Genomic DNA, 13699 nt, shown 5'->3' with positions numbered 1-13699 from the left:
GGGAGGTGCTACTGATGATTCATCTAGAAAAGAGTGATATATAGATTCCTCATTTAACATGCTTCTCAGTATGGTGAGTTATGGCCCTGACCTTTGAACAGGGTCAGCAGGGTCAGGTACGTCCCAAATGGCACCCTGTTTACTATGTAGTGCACTACGATTTGGAACACACCCGGGGTCAGAATACTGAACCACTGGGAAATGAAACCCCTGTTGTGTGAAGTCATAAAGTCTTGCTCTAGTATAACCATCAGGATTGGTAAAGAGAATAACAAAGACCGACTGTAGCTCATGGCAGTAGGGTTGATGACATTGGTACCCTGGCTACCCCCTGCTGCCTCCTGGCACTGGGGCCACGGCCGTGTGGCTTTATGAGGAGGCCGCTGTCCCTCAGGAGTGACTCATTCTATGATTCATTCTCTGTGGTTGTGCCCCAAATGGGACTTTACTCCCTATAGGCTCTGGGCAAAAGTATTGCACTAAATAGGGAATTGTGCCAATTGGGAAGCAACCTATGTCACTGCCACCTCATGACCTGGGTGGATCTCAGTCAGAGCCTTATCCACTCCCAGTTGCACACCCTTTGCGCCCCTGGCCAAAAGTAGTGCACTAAATGGGTAAAAGGGTGCCATTTGGGATGCAGATGCAGACATAGTGTAATAGGAATGATAGAGGGTTTGATGTGAAGTAGTTAAATAGATGAATTGGTATTATTCTTCATGTCCACTATGATTATGTCAGGTGTGCATTATTGCATCACACATCTTTCTCTGCATGTAACTCATCTTTGCGAACGTGTAATCTGAAAAGAAAATGGTCAATACACTATTCTTCCTCTGTAGATCATGGGAGGTCTACCTCGTCTCTGGAAACGGCAGTAGTCATTATGATTTCTCTCCTGATCAAACCTATATTACTTTACCTAAGTGTATGACTGTCTAGCTATGGAGTAATGGTTTAGAATGGGGACTCTTGAGATAAATAATTGTGTGTCTAATGCATTGCACTGAGAGAGCACTTAGTGTTCATAGGAGATTTAATCATCTGAGAGCAACTTATTGCTGCTCGGTAATACCCAATGGACAAAGCCATCGATCACATGACAGAAGTCATTCCTGTGTGAAGACTCAATAGCGCGTTGAAGCCAAACGAAGTCGGTTAAGATATAACATGCGCAGTTTGAGCTACTACCACTCCAGGAAGTGACGTTGCAGGTTAACTCAGTGCTGCATCCTCTCATTGACTAACTCAAATTGATAATCAATTCAAGGACGTACATCTGGAGAATTAGAAGCAATTATTGGTATCATAATTGTCTTTGAATTTTTTACGTGAAGATTGCAAATTTTTTAAATTCACTATAATGGGGGATCCTGTTTTTGGCATAATAATGCCTCCACTACTGGTGTACCGCGGCAGGCCTTGAACGTCCGTGGCTTCAATGAGAGGGGGCTGTTGTTCTCTCAGTTAATACCGATGGCGATGACATGCCAAGAGCAGATGTTTTGCACTCGGCCAATGGGGAATAATGGGTTAAGATCACTGGCTTGGTGTGCATTTTCAAATTGTTCCCAAAAGTTTGGGGTCATTTAGAAATGTCCTTGTTTTTGAAAGAAAAGCACATTTCTTTGTCCATTAAAATGACATAAAATTGATTAGAAATACAGTGTAGACATTGTTAATGTTGTAAATGACTAATATATATATATATATATATATAGGATGGTGGGGCGAAAAAGTATTTAGTCAGCCACCAATTGTGCAAGTTCTCCCACTTAAAAAGACGAGGCCTGTAATTTTCATCATAGGTAGTACACTTCAACTATGACAGACAAAATAAAGAAAAAAATCCAGAAAACCACGTTGTAGGATTTTTAATGAATTTATTTGCAAATTATGGTGGAAAATAAGTATTTGGTCAATAACAAAAGTTTATCTCAATACTTTGTTATATACCCTTTGTTGGCAATGACGGAGGTCAAACGTTTTCTGTAAGTCTTCACAAGGTTTTCACACACTGTTGCTGGTATTTTGGCCCATTCCTCCATGCAGATCTCCTCTAGTGCAGTGATGTTTTGGGACTGTTGCTGGGCAACACGGACTTTCAACTCCCTCCAAATATTTTCTATGGGGTTGAGATCTGGAGACTGGCTAGGCCACTCCAGGACCTTGAAATGCTTCTTACGAAGCCACTCCTTCGTTGCCCAGGCGGTGTGTTTGTGATCACTGTCATGCTGAAAGACCCAGCCACGTTTCATCTTCAATGCCCTTGCTGATGGAAGGAGGTTTTCACTCAAAATCTCACGATACATGGCCCCATTCATTCTTTCCTTTACACGGATCAGTCGTCCTGGTCCCTTTTCAGAAAAACAGCCCCAAAGCATGATGTTTCCACCCCATGCTTCACAGTAGGTATGGTGTTTTTTGGATGCAACTCGGCATTCTTTGTCCTCCAAACACGACGAGTTGAGTTTTTACCAAAAAGCTATATTTTGGTTTCATCTGACCATATGACATTCTCCTCATCTTCTTCTGGATCATCCAAATGCTCTCTAACAAACTTCAGATGGGCCTGGACATGTACTGGCTTAAGCAGGGGGACACGTCTGGCACTGCAGGATTTGAGTCCCTGGCGGCGTAGTGTGTTACTGATGTTAGGCTTTGTTACTTTGGTCCCAGCTCTCTGCAGGTCATTCACTAGGTCCCCCCGTGTGGTTCTGGGATTTTTGCTCACCTTTCTTGTGATCATTTTGACCCCACGGGGTGAGATCTTGCATGGAGCCCCAGATCGAGGGAGATTATCAGTGGTCTTCTATGTCTTCCATTTCCTAATAATTGCTCCCACAGATGAAGCTGCTTACCTATTGCAGATTCAGTCTTCCCAGCCCGGTGCAGGTCTACAATTTTGTTTCTGGTGTCCTTTGACAGCTCTTTGGTCTTGGCCATAGTGGAGTTTGAAGTGTGACTGTTTGAGGTTGTGGACAGGTGTCTTTTATACTGATAACAAGTTCAAACAGGTGCCATTAATACAGGTAACGAGTGGAGGACAGATGAGCCTCTTAAAGAAGAAGTTACAGGTCTGTTAGAGCCAGAAATGTTGCTTGTTTGTAGGTGACCAAATACTTTTTTCCCACCATAATTTGCAAATAAATTCATTAAAAATCCTACAATGTGATTTCTGGATTTTGTTTCTCATTTTGTCTGTCATAGTTGAAGTGTACCTATAATGAAAATTACAGGCCTCTCTAATCTTAAGTGGGAGAACTTGCACAATTGGTGGCTGACTAAATACTTTTTTGCCCCTGTGTGTGTGTGTGTGTGTGTGTGTGTGTGTGTGTGTGTGTGTGTGTGTGTGTGTGTGTGTGTGTGTATATATATATGCACACTACTTTTAACCATGTAGTGTGCTATGTAGGGAATAGGGTGTCGTTTGGGACGTAGACTAGACTAGCCTGTTATCCAAACTGTAGCAAATCAGTACATTTACATTTTAGTAATTTAGGCCTAGCAGATCTCCAATGCTTTTAGATTTGTGGGAAGTAGTGAACAAGCTCATACTGCACAGGAGATATTATTAAGAGTGTGATGCATTCTGTTATGTGGACTGATGTTTCTGTGACTGCAGCCTGTGGGGTGTAGGGCCAGGCTGGATCTGATAACAGTCTCAGTGGTGAGGGGCTGGGTCTCTGGAGTGAGACCTGGGGAAATGGTCAGTAGTGAAAACAGGAAAAGGGAAGAACTGTGGAATGTGCAATCAGCCACTGATGTAAAACAGTGACCTTTTTCTGTTGGTCGCAGTGTGTCGGAGACTAGAGAGAAGGGATGTGCGTGTCACAGGTGGCTGGTGGCCCCTTAATTGAGGAGGACAGGCTCATAGTCATGTCTGGAATGGAATAAATTGAATGGTATTAAATGTGGTTTCCATGTGTTTGATGCCCTTCCATTCACTCCATTCCAGCCATTATTATGGTGTGTGTGTGTGTGTGGTGCCAGCTGGGGTTGTGTTCCTCTGGTTTTCTCCAGATGTACATCTTATTGATGTATTTGCGGTTGATAGTGTCTGAATTCCAACTGGCAAAGTGAATTTCCTATTTGCCCATGACAGTATTTTGATGTGAGATAGATTTTTGATGGGTGGAGATTACATTACATTACATTTAAGTTATTTAGCAGACGCTCTTATCCAGAGCGACTTCGTGACTTTGCATATGTTCTAGGCTTGAACAAGAGTAGAGGCAGTGGTTCTCTCTTGTTTTGGATAGGCTGTCCTTACAGCTATAGTTGTTAAGAAGAAAAGCCATTGAGGATATGGCTTGTTGCATTGTGGCAATGAGACAGATGATGCGATGAGACACAGTTGATTGTAAAAACATGGCCTCTGCTCAGCAGCACATCAACATCTTTGCTATTGGAAGGCATGCAGGCTGTATCCTAGCAACAGGCTTGTTCAGCCATTCCATCATGGGCTCCAATGAGCCTTAACATTCACCAGAATGTGTTCTCTCTTGCCTCCTTGTGATTGGATGGATGCTGCGATTTAGAATAGAGGCTCATTCAATCCTGTAATAGAGGAAATTATTATCTTTGTTTGTGTAAGTTCATACTTTTCTATATGAATGACATAGATAGACAGCAAGGCAGGTCTCTTCTAGTGAAATTTTACTTTCTCCCTCAGTTTTTCTGTTGTAGTTTGCGTCCCAAATGGCACCATATTCCCTATATAGTGCACTACTTTTGACTAGAGCCCTATGGGAATAGGTGGACATTTGGGACGCAAACGTAATCCTGTGAGAGAAGCAGGGTGGTGGTGTAGTGATGTATGGGTCTCCCCATTCTGTCGTCTCTGGGCACTGCATCATCCTGGCCTTATGCATTAGTTTTCCATACAATTTCTGACATTTTGTGTTGTAGTCATCCTTTTGTTTTGGCTTCTTATTGTTTGTAAAGGCTTAGAAAAACCTTATTTGGCGAAAATAGTATTTTACATCCTCCTGTGGTTGTGGTGTTGTGTTACCATTGTTAAAACATGATCGTGATGTCACCTCATCTGCACATATAATGTACCATTAAAGGCTGTCTAAAAAAATATTTGACACAGGTTGGGTTACAACAGCCTATTGTAGTAGGAAACACATTTTTTGAAACCTATTTAAAATGTCTATCTACATAGTAACATTTCCTCCAACTCTCAACATTGTTAATTTTCTTCATTTGTTCTACAGTCCACCCAGAATGACCTTGTGATCTGGAAGCTACTTTAACATTTTATCAGAGATTACTGCATACCAGTTCCCGTCTGCGTCCAAAATGGCACCCTATTCCCTGTACAGTGCACTACTTCTAACCAGAGCCCCATGGGCCCTGGTAAAAAGTAGGTGCACTATATAGGGTAAAGGCAGTTATTTCCTGGTCCCTCAAGTAGAACATCTGATTTATTTGCACTCCATCAATGTCCGTCTGCTGGCTGGCTGGCACATTCTCCCACACATCCAGTACATATCCTCCCCAGCTTTACCTCAACCCATTGCTGTATACAGTATGAACCCAGCCCAGAGTAGGAGTGCTGATTAACGACTCTGCTAAACTATAGCCATTGGGCATCCAGCATTGCCATCAACCATTGAGGGAATGCTTCCTTTGAAATCAATGAAAGATCTGTACTGCCTGTGTTGCACCTGCGTTGCGTCATGTCCAATGGAAGCGTCCAAGCTCAAGAGTCGCAGAGGTTCAATTCCTCTGCGAAAAAATTATAGTTGATGGCAGTTAATTAGTTAGTTAATTATAGAAAATTATAGTTGATTTTGGATGCATAATGGCCCCCACTAGACACCATAGTTATTTTACTAAGATTTATGAAGTCAAGAAGCTACTAGCTATCTGTTACTCTAGCTAGCTTGACTATAGCTGTGTTCGAATACTCATACTGCCCACACTAACCATACTATTAGTGGCGTGAATTGAGTATATCAACTCTGCAAAAGAAGAAACATCCTCACTGTCAACTGCGTTTATTTTCAGCAAACTTAACATGTGTAAATATTTGTATGAACATAAGATTCAACAACAGAGACATAACCTGAACAAGTTCCACAGACATGTGACTAACATAAATTGAATAATGTGTCCCTGAACAAAGGGAGTGTCAAAATCAAAAGTAACAGTCAGTATCTGGTGCGGCCACCAGCTGCATTAAGTACTGCAGTGCATCTCCTCCTTATGGACTGCACCAGATTTGCCAGTTCTTGCTGTGAGATGTTACCCCACTCTTCCACCAAGGCACCTGCAAGTTCCCAGACATTTCTGAGGGGAATGGCCCTAGCCCTTCTGGGGGGAATGGACCTAGTGAAGAGCACTTTTTGCCAGTCCTGTCTGGTCCATAGATGGTGAGTTTATGCCCATAGGTGACATTGTTGCCAGTGATGTCTGGTGAGGATCTGCCTTACAACAAGCCTACAATCCCTCAGTCCAGCCTCTCAGCCTATTGAGGACAGTCTGAGCACTGATGGAGGGATTGTGCGTTCCTGGTGTAACTCAGGCACTTGTTGTTGCCATCCTGTACCTGTTCCGCAGGTGTGATGTTCGGGTGTACCAATCCTGTGCAGGTGTTACACGTGGTCTGCCACAGCGAGGACTGACCCTAGGCATCTTTCTTTTGTTGTTTTTCAGAGTCAGTAGAAAGGCCTCTTTAGTGTCCTAGGTTTTCATAACTGTAACCTTAATTGCCTACCGTCTGTAAGCTGTTAGTGTCTTAACGACCGTTCCACAGGTGCATGTTCATTAATTGTTTATGGGAAACAGTGTTTAAACCCTTTGCAATAAAGATCTGTAAAGTTATATGGATTTGACTATCTTTGAAAGACAGGGCCCTGAAAAGGGGACGTTTCTTTTTTTTGCTTATTGGTCATAGTATGGATACAGTTAGTATGCCAAAAGTCCCAGATTTCACCAACATATGAAGTATACAAGCAGGGGACACTATTTCCGTACTTTAGGGCCCATAATGCAATTCTTTATGATTAAAAAAAAAGAAAATGTAAAAATATGCAGCCGCAGTCCAACATTAGTGGAGACAAATTCATTGCTTTAATAAACTAATTATGACAAATTAACAAAATGTTGAGCAATGTAATAAAGTCCTTACTTTTCAAATAAATTAGCTTACAGTTATGATGGCTGACAATTTGTTTGCTTACCTATGGTGTCCTTACGAACCACATACTGCTGTAATGATGTGCCATCTCAGCTATCTGATGTTAGTTGGCTACTTATACATCAAACTTGCCAGTATATTAAGTGTAGGCTAACTACCCAACATTTATTGACTTTATTATTCCCGGCATTCTTGGCTAAATGGTATAGTCGTTGTGCGTTCTCAAGGGACTTTCGGGTGCTTTCGTAAATTTGCTCGGTCGAATATGGCCGGTGTCGGCAAAAAAAAAAAAATCGAAATTAAATTATTGCCAGCAATACAGTTAGTCACCAACACTCTGTATAACATGAAAACTGCCTAACCAGCTCTGCTAGGGCGAGTAAAATGGTCAGTGGTCACTCTCTCATTTGTGTGGAAGTGGCTAGCAAACTAGCCAATGTTAGCTTGGGTGCTCGACTGCAGTTGTAAGATCAGAACGCTTAAATCAAAAGTACTCAGTCCTAGTGTGCGCGCCGAGAGGGAAACGCTCTGAATTTACAAACCGACATCTGACAACGCTCTGAATTTACGACCGCACTCTGGCACTCCAGATTGAATTAAAGAACCCACCCAAAATCGTAAAATGTCAAACTAGTCATTTGTTACGCTAACTAGCTAGCAAGAGGTTGCATAGCAACAGCATCAACTTCCGGTAGAGCTAGTACGCTGAATTGAAAAGATACTGTTCCGTTTACAGTATTATACTCATTAAGTATGCAGTATACAGTATGTTAGTGTGGGTATACGAAGACAGCTTATGTTTAAATTCACAATGTAAACAAAAGCAACGTGTGAAATTAGAAGATAATTTAGTGCAACCACTTGCAACAGTTGCATGAGTACTTGCAAGAAATGGTACAGTAGAGGAAAATAGAATAGACTTCCCCTCTTCCCCTCTGCTCCTCTCCACTCTCAAACCACACGCTCTGTGTAGCAGGTAGAACTTCACATTGAGGGGATGATGATGGCAAAGCAACACAAGTGTTAGGATCAGTTTTGCCTTTTTAGATCATAATGAGTCAGATTATTATAGATGGGGGAACTGATCCTAGTTCTACTCTACTCTGAGACGCTTTAGGAATATGGGCTCTGAACCGAGCCCACAGTTCAGAACACCTGGCACTGTAGAAGGTATTGTCTCTGGTTGAGGTTGGCATGACGTGCCCCTGCAGGCTGTAGAGAGCAGTGGGAAGGAATACTGTAGCCTAGCCTAGACATCAAGGAGCATGAATTAAAGAAGACGATGACGCTTGAGTGTCTGGAAGGAGCGTACAGGAGTGCACAGCAGTAGAGCCACCATGAGATATTAATGAGTGGTAGATAAATTCAGAGCAGGATTTTTTTTTTTAAACAAGTCTAACTCGCCCCTCATAACTTTCTTTCTGACTGTCACACTCTCTCCCCAGCATTGCTCATCTTAAAAGGCATCAATCTGAAAGGGGTATAATGGCACATTTCGGAAATTTGCCATCATTCCCCTTTTTTTAAAGTCCTAGACTTCGTCTTTTACATAGTCTAAAACTGCAGTTGTAGGTTTTAGGGTTAATCTACCTTTCGATGAACTGAAAGTATCCTGTGTGAGAAATAGTTTGAGATCCTTCTAATTTGGCCAGGCTATCGTCCCATTTTAGAAATGCCATATCTACTCAAACACCATTTCTAGCTTTGTGCATCCTTCCATTTCAATACGTCTCGATATGTATCTAGATACATGGGCTACGATACGTTTAATTTGAAATTATTCGGTGCAATTCGGTTTGATTAGAGAAAGAATCGATACAATTCAGTTTGATACGATTTGATGCACTAACATTTGTTGCATGAACACATTCATTTAACAATCTAAAAAAAATCTGCTACTGATGGAGCTCATGAGCTGGGCCTCTGAGTTGGATCTGTGTGTGTGTGTGTGTGTGTGTGTGTGTGTGTGTGTGTGTGTGTGTGTGTGTGTGTGTGTGTGTGTGTGTGTGTGTGTGTGTGTGTGTGTGTGTGTGTGTGTGTAAATGATGTATGTCTGGTGTATGTGGGTCTTTCTATAAATAATGGGGCCAGTGTGTAACATTGGGATAAAAATAAAATCAAGGATTTTTATGCAGTTCTGCATGTGAACTTGGACTGGGGAATATATGCAAATTGGCCATACAGTGCCTTCTTTAGAAATGTTTGCAAATTTATGAAAAATAAACTGAAATGATACATTTGCATAAGTATTCAGAACCTTTACTCAGTACTTTTGTTGAAGCACCCCAGACAGCGATTACCACCTCGAGTCTTCTTGGGTAGGACACTACAGACTTGGCACACCCATTCTTTTCTACAGATCCTGTCAAGCTCTGTCAGGTTGGATGGGGAGCATCGCTGCACAATTATTTTCAGGTTTCTCCAGAGATGTTCAAGTCCGGGCTCTGGCTGGGCCACTCAAGGACATTGAGACTTGTCCCGAAACCACTCCTGCATTGTCATGGCTGTGTGCTTAGGGTCGTTGTCTGTTGCAAGGTGAACCTTCTCCCCAGTCTGAGGTCCTGAGCTCTCTGGAGCAGGTTTTCATCAAGGATCTCTCTGTACTTCACTCCGTTCATCTTTCCCTCGATCCTGACTAGTGCCCCTGCCCCTGAAAATCATCCCCACAGCATAATGCTGTCACCACCATGCTTTAACGTAAGGATGGTGCCAGGTTTCCTCCAGAAGTGACGTTTGGCATTCAGGCCAAGAGTTCAATGTTGGTTTCATCAGAACAGAGAATCTTTTACTTTTGATGGTCTGAGAGTCCTTCAGGTGCCTTTTGGCAAACTCTGTGTGGACTGTGCCTTTTACTGAGGAGTGGCTTCCATAAAGGCCTTATTTGGTGGAGTGGTTCTCCCATCTCCACAGAGGATCTTTGGAGCTCTGTCAGTGACCATCGGGTCACCTCCCTGACCATGGCCCTTCGTCCCCAATTGCTCAGTTTGGCCAGGCTGCCAGCTCTAGGAAGAGTCTTGGTGGTTCCAAACTTCTTCCATTTAAGAATGATGGAGGTCAATGTGTTCTTGGGGACCTTGGAACCTACAGACAATTCCTTCGACCTCATTGCATGGTTTTTGCTCTGACATGGATTGTCAACTGTGGGACCTTATATAGACAGGTATGTTCCTTTCCAAATCATGTTCAATCATTTGAATTTACCACAGGTGCACTCCAATCAAGTTGCAGAAACATCTCAAGGATGATCAATGGAAACAGGATGCACCTGAGCTCAATTCCGAGTCTCATAGCAAAGGGTCTGAGTACTTCTCTGTTTTTTAGTATGAATACATCTGCCCTTGTTCTGATTAGTCCAAATGTGAGATTTGTGGTTCCAACCGCTGTGTCTTTGTGAGACGTAGCGTAGGTGAACTATGTAAGGTCTATTTGACCAAGAAGGAGAGTGATGGAGTGCTGCATCAGATGACTTGGTTTCCACAATCACCCAACCTCAAACCAATTGAGATGGTTTGGGATGAGTTGGACTGCAGAGTGAAGGAAAAGCAGCCAACAAGTGCTCAGCATATGTGGAAACTCCTTCAAGACTGTTGGGAAAGCATTCCAGGTGAAGCTGGTTGAGAGAATGCCAAGAGTGTACAAAGCTAGTAAATAACCCCCATCCCCCATCACTAGTAAATACCACCTTCCCACTTGGTTATGGACGCATCATGAGCTACCACATTATGTGGAAATTTGATTAGATCATTTTTTAGATCATTGACTTTAAAGGTTAAATATATATAATTTTTTATTCTATAAATTAGAAAATATTTGACAACACTGCTTGTAAACTTTCAAATGATATTAAACTCAACCGTTTATCTTTTTCTGAGATGGATGTCTAATGGAAGGGTGGGGTTTTAAAAATATGTCAACTTTGAGCACTTCGATCTCCTAAATATTTTGGCATTCAGGTCCATTAAGTCACTTTCTGACCACTCTACCAAGGGCAAACATGTTTGGAAGGTTTCATTCAAATCTAAATGAGTGCAGTCAGAAAGTGATTGAATTCATATGGAACGACCCAGAGCCATGAACAAAGACTGGAAGACAATCAGCCCTGGTCAAATAATACGGCTGTCAGCTGCCCCTTAACACATCCCTGGCTTGGCCCAGGGCTCGATATTTAAATCTGTGCCCCAAATGACACCGTATTCCCTTTTTTATAGTTCAACATTTTTTTTACCAGGGCTTCCAGGGATCGACCCCACCTGTCAGCCAGCCAGCCAGCAAGGACAGTCCAGACTCCAGCTCTGGAGAGAGACCGGGCCAAGGCTTTACCGCCACAGGACCGTCTTAAAGGGCCTAGGAACGTACAGCAGAGAGGCCCCACTTGGTATGCAGGTTCAACAAAGGGCGAGCTGGGAGTGACAATTGATCACTTTAATTAAACACATTCTGGAAAACTACGGCGTGGTTCTCCAGAAACTGACCACAAAATCAACCGTGCAGAAGCTTTTTTTATTTGATTTGAATGGCTCCCCGTGATGATCATCAGACACTTCTGTCTTTCTCTCTTTGCAAAGCTTTGAGGAAGTTATGTCTTTTCGCTTCTCATTTAACTCTCACAATGGACTTGCCTGAATAATCATCAAGGAGGTCCTCTTTTCTTCAGTCTCTGCATTCATTTCTCCACTTCAGCAGGGTGGCCAGAGTTTAACCTCCTTAGGGATGGATTGGATGAATGGGCTCATCAAACACACAGCCAGAATACTTTTGGATTTTCATCTGACATGGCGATAACGGCTGGCTCCCAAATGGAACCCTATTATTCCCTATATAGTGCACTGCTTTTAATGGGCCCTGGTCAAAAGTAGTGTACTGTATAGGGAATTGGTCGCCATTTTGGACGCACACAATATGAATCAGTGGGTTTTTATTACCAGTCAATTTTTATGAAGCTCTTTCCCTTATGTCTAAAAAATATGTGGACAAAATACTGAAGTCTATTCAGTGCGTCTGAGCTTGTGGTTGAATTGAGTCATTGGGTTTAGTAATTTCGGTATTTAGGGACAGATTGGGGGAGTAAAATAGTTTAACGCTAAGCTAATGGCTGTGCTGTGAATCTTTTGTGTGTGTGAGACCTAGTAAAGATTTGAAGTGTGTGTGTGTGTGTGCTCATATAACAATATGCGGTACTTGTACATGGATAGATTTTACAATACAATCACAAGCTCTTTAATGTGGAAAACCTACTGTACACACTCTACACTATTGTCCCTAGCCCCGCACTGTAGCTCTTGCATTGTCATTGTGTACGCCTGAGCCGTGCTAAACACAAGCTGTCCAAACAGAGCAGAGGAGATGAGGGCTTTGAAGGCTTTCTCCCTCCCTGCTGGCAGAGAGGAGGACAGCTGCGCCCAGAATATCACCCTATTCCCTATTGAGTACACTACTTTGTATCAGAACCCTATGGTCCCTAGTGGAAAGTAATGTACTACATGTAATAGAGTGCCATTTGGGACGCACTCCAGGGCTCCACAACCAAAACAGCCCTTTGAGGCGAGCTGGATGAAATACAATCGGGAATGTTCATTATTATTTCCTATTCACTCCCTTCCCTCTCTGCCTTGCCAAACACACACTAACTTTGTTTAATAAGTTAAAGGTGGCAGCAGGCTGAATAGAAGGGAGAAGGAATGCAACTCTAGCTGGACTCAACCACAAAAATAGGAAAATATGCATCCTCATTTTTCTAGGGTGTTTTCCCTTCATCTAGTATCTGATCAACCTGTGCTGTGTGTTGATAGTGTATCGTTTAGGGTTCTTCCTCTGTTTTTTCACAGCGTTCGTGTCCCGCTGTGTTTTTGAGCACAGCTTGGCAGCAGATGGCTGCTTACATAAAACGCCTGGAGAATCAACTGACTTTAGCCTATTGAACATGACGGTTTCTCCTCCTGACTAGCTTCTGACCCCGTTAGTTTGTCTCCTTGTGGTGCGACAACATCTTAGCATAATGATTCCTTTAATAAAAGATGGAGAGGCAGCACAGAGAGAGAGAGCGAGGGAAAGGGAGCGCGTCATTATATCATCTACAAACACCATTGATATGTTGCCCTAAACTGCAGAGAGAACTCACTTGGGAGTGTGCCGTTAGCGATGATGCTAATGAAATCTTCTGGTAGATGGAAAAGCTTTCCCTAAAACCTTCTCAATTTAAACGTTAACTACAAACAAGCCTGTGCTTACCTGGCAGAATGATATGATTATTTGAATCAATCCAGTGGGTATTTGTTTTGCAAACTCTAACATCACATGTGCGCTTCAAAAACACAACTAAACAGCAGCCTCTTGCTAGGTGCGCACTGGAATTAAAGGGTAACTAGGCTACACCCCCTAAAAATCTATATTTCTACATTTTCCCAGACCTCAAAAGTGGTTTCCTGACATGGCAATGTTGTGGACGTATAACATCCAGTTTAGTACAATTTCTGTAATTTGTTTCGTGTTTGAGCGAAAACCTGGAAAAACAAAACAAGAGAACAGAATCTAGGGGAAAATACTGAATCA

The 13699-nt window shown here is 42.5% G+C and overlaps 1 protein-coding gene across 2 annotated transcripts in view; it reads left to right on the top strand.

Annotated features, from left to right (window-relative positions):
• The window catches only part of mboat2b (membrane bound O-acyltransferase domain containing 2b), a 70100-nt gene that overhangs the window by 13569 nt on the left and 42832 nt on the right, over positions 1-13699 (top strand). Inside the window, exon 2 of one of the 2 annotated variants that reach the window (XM_046297931.1) lies at positions 11379-11525. The exons of the other annotated variant lie outside the window; for it this stretch is intronic. The gene's annotated coding sequence lies outside the window, so the exon portion shown is untranslated. The remainder of the gene's footprint in view (positions 1-11378; positions 11526-13699) is intronic. 2 annotated transcript variants of the gene reach the window in all.

Source organism: Oncorhynchus gorbuscha, linkage group LG14 (assembly GCF_021184085.1).
Source record: "Oncorhynchus gorbuscha isolate QuinsamMale2020 ecotype Even-year linkage group LG14, OgorEven_v1.0, whole genome shotgun sequence".
NCBI classification, from domain to species: Eukaryota; Metazoa; Chordata; class Actinopteri; order Salmoniformes; family Salmonidae; genus Oncorhynchus; species Oncorhynchus gorbuscha.
Note: the sequence above shows the minus strand (reverse complement) of the source record. Positions and strands in the feature narration are given on the sequence as shown.